Source organism: Microtus ochrogaster, chromosome 7, assembly GCF_000317375.1.
Source record: "Microtus ochrogaster isolate Prairie Vole_2 chromosome 7, MicOch1.0, whole genome shotgun sequence".
NCBI classification, from domain to species: Eukaryota; Metazoa; Chordata; class Mammalia; order Rodentia; family Cricetidae; genus Microtus; species Microtus ochrogaster.
In genome coordinates, this window is record NC_022014.1 from 14,117,761 (window position 1) to 14,121,706 (window position 3,946).

A 3,946-nucleotide genomic window follows, 5' to 3' on the forward strand; every position below is an offset into this window, starting at 1 on the left:
TAAATAAATAAATATTTAAAAAAAGGAACCGAAGGCAGAAGGAAACTGGGACACATCCTCCTATGGGGGCTCCTCATCTAATCGATTCTTTCCGCACAAAATGCTCTCAGATGGCAGGGTCATATTGTCATATTGTCAAGGAGGTGGCAGTGGGGGAGATGTCCTAAAAGGGCACTGTCCAGAGATTGATGTGGCAGGAAACTCGGGTGTTTGGAACACAAGTTTCTTGCTACCGGGAGCCTGGAACCTTTAAACTTACCAAATCAACTTAATTCTCGTGGGAATTACTTAATCATCTTTTCTTCAGCATCCCATGACTACAAACTCCTGAGTCCATTGTTTCTCGTTATCCTCCGCAAGCTGAGGTCCCACACCCTCTCCCATTGCAGTCAGTGTAAGAGGAGCGTCAATTTGATGGCCTTCATCTACACCTGGATAAGCAGGCGACAAAGATGGATTGATTCATTTGATCCACACCCGCAGGGCAGGCAGGACTGCCACACTCATTTTGCAGAGGAGGAAATGGAGGTTTAAGCCAGGCAATGGTTCACGAAGCTCCACATCCTAGCCAACGGAGGAGGCGAGACTCCGGCACTGGCAGCCTGACTCCCGGTCAGGTCTCAGCACCTTTGCACATGCTCCTCTTCATCTGGAATTCCCGTCCCTGGTCTCCCTCCAGGACATCCTGAGTGGACACCAGCCCAACAGACACATCCTCTGCAAGGCCTCAGCTGACTCTTAAGGAAGAGACAGCACCCACTCCTCTCCCTGGCTCCCAGAGCACTCTTCAGCCTCTCAGATCAGTTTGGGGTTTTCAGCGTCACTTTTCAATGTGTTCCTCCTGCAACTGCTCAGAGAGGGAAAGCTCATTCTCGTTGACATATAAAACATTCCTGGCCTTGAATCTTTGGAATTTTATCCTGCAGAGGGATAGTTGGTGATATCAAAACACTTTTTTCTGTCATTGTTTTAGGAGAGAGGGAATACTATTGGTTTCTACTGAGTAGAGCTCAAAGTGTTAAATACCCAACAACACAATACATGGAATGAGACCTACAACAAGCTCTCTCTCTAATGGTGGCACTCAAGGAAGTTGGTAAGGCAGAGGAATCACCACAAGTTCAAGGCCAGCCTGGGCTACAGAGATGAGATCTCGTCTCAAACAACCAAACAAGCCAGACCGAATGACCATATGCTCAGGCCTGTAACTCTATTTAGGAGGTTGAGGAAGAAGGCGTGGACAACTTATGAAGACCTTTAAATAACAATAAAAAGGCAGAAAAAAAGTTCAAAGCCCCAGGTTTAATCCCCATCATGAAAATGAAACAGAAGAATCACTCTATTAGAGGGACTGATTCAATTACAGTGTCACTGCCTTTTCAGAGACATACTCTAGAGCCTAGCCATAGCATACGAAGTAAGTGCTATGTCTTTCAGATCATATATGGCTAGGAACTTAGGTTGTAAGGAATATGTTGGGTTTGTAGGTGGTTTTTTTTTTTTTTTCGGGACCACCAGATCTCCAAAAAACAACATGATTACTTACTATTAATTCTAGACACTTGGGTTTGTTACTAACTAGCTCTTACAACTTGACTTGTATTTATTAATTTACATGTTTCCATGCCATGGCTTTTTACTTCATTTTCTACACGTCCTGCTCCCTCTGTGCCTGCCTGGTGACTGTGACCTCCATTTTCTTAGTGTTCTCTCAGTATGCCTGCCCAACTTCTTCCTAACTATTGGCCAGCCAGCTCTTTATTAAACCACATCTTCAAAGTGTACAAAAAGATATTCCACAGTAAGAGAAAAAGATGTTAAACCCCTCAGGACCCTACTGGAAGAAATCTAAACAGCTGAATCCTCTGCCTTTCGCTCATGTGCCATGTGAAGAACACAGACAGTAGGGAAACCTTGTGTGGCCAAATATCATTCCAAAGAGAAGCTATGTGTTTTCTTTGCTACTGTAAATGCCATCCACTATGGAGAGGAAGGGTTGTTGGGGATAGAGGACTGGTGAAGACTGTGATCTCACATGGAGAGTCCAAGGTATTTCAGAAAGGGCTTTAGAAAGGAGGTTTACATCATGGCTTTAAGTAAGCAAAAGATGTGTTGTGTTGGTTAAAGTAGAATACAAGGAAAACCGAGGTCCACAGGGACTAAGATTATAGCAGATTGCGCAACAGTGATTTGGGAATGTTTAGGGGGAAGCAAATGGACTAATGACCGTTATACAGGAAATGCCCCTGGGTAGTCCGGGAATAGCTAGCAACTAAGTTAGCACACTTAACAGCGGGAAATGCTGTGGAAAGTTGGTGCGAATGAATAGTTCTGTAACAGTGCCACTTTCCTGACAACTTGACCCAAGCCTGGACATACTTAGTACTAGGGACCCTCAGTTGAGGAATCATCCCCACCAGATTGGCCTGTGGCCCTGTCTGTAAGTCATTTTCTGGATTGCTGATTGATGTGGAAAAGCCCAACCCACTGTGGGTACAGCCATTCCTGGGCAGGTGGGTCTGGGCTGTATAAGTTGGTATCTGAGTAAGACATGGAACTGCTGAGTGTCTGCTTCAGATCCTGCTTCCAAGTCTCCCCCTTGATAATGGACTGTACCAGAGCAAAGGTGATTTTGGACAATGATTGTCATAGCAACAAAGACACAAATTAGGACAAAATGGTATCAACTGAGAATATCCAAGAAAAACTGAAAAAAAAACAAAAAAAAATCCTAGGACAATTTTTTAGTGTTCTTTATTCTACTTTGGGCAGGAAGTGGCATCTGCATGGCATGAAGATGGCCGTTGCTTATCCCCGGGTCTGATTTTAGATCTTCTCCTCATTTGAGCTAATGATTTGTTGTAAAACCCTTGTCAATCCCTATTATTGACGTAGATTCACTACACTACATCAGAGCAGATCTTCTGTGAGCTCACGTCCCATGCTCCCTGCTACCAAGCTCATCTCTGTCCTGCACTTCCCTGTGCCTCAGTTCTCTTAAAACCTGAGACCCCTCCTCAGATTCCTTTAGAGAAGGAAGATCCTATCCTCAATAGCTGCTAGACAATTTTCAGGCTTATTTTAATATCTTGGGTTTAAAAAAAAAGCTTTATTGTATTTTTGTTAATTTAGTGTCTAGGGTCAATTAGGCACGAATATGAAACTTGCTTTTCAATTAATAGTTAATAAAATAGAACCCTCAATGAATTTCTGCTTGTTGGAGTTGTTAGGTTTGATTAACATACAGATTTTTTTTTTCCAAGGAAAGTGTCTGGTTTCTATCTTGGGAAATTCACCAGAGAATTCCAATGTGCTTGACTAATAGTAACTCAACTCAATAGCATGAACTAAGGACAGTGATTGATGGGCTCAAGTCATGAGCAATTATGGGGCCCATGTCTCTTTATAAATACTATTATCTATTCTTTGGCAACTCAGGAAGGAGAACAGGGTCACAAGGTGTGGCAGAAGCTTTTCAAAAACAATATACTAATTTAACCAAAAAAAGTATCAGTTTACCTGGAAACAAGGTATCTATTGTCTGTGGTAAACTACTAGGCCAACTTGCCAAAGAGCGATCTTCTTCCATATTGGTATCCAGAAAGCAGTACGAGGTTTCCCACTGAAGTTTTACATCACGCCCCCAAATTGGACCTTAACAGAATGCCTGTCAATGTGATACAGTTTGATTGCTCACTAGGAAATGTGGGACTTTGTATTAATCAATCTCATTCATTGTAAATTAAATGTTTGCTGCAAACAAAATAGCATTTCAGCTGTAAAGCATTTGGGTCCCTTTCTCAGACGGACAACTGAGAACTAGACTGCAAATGTGCTTTATTTGGCTCACACAAGTGATGTGGGAATGATTTCTTATTAATAAAGAAACTGCCTAGGCCCATTTCATAGGCCAGCCCTTAGGTAGGCGGAGAAAACAGAACAGGAT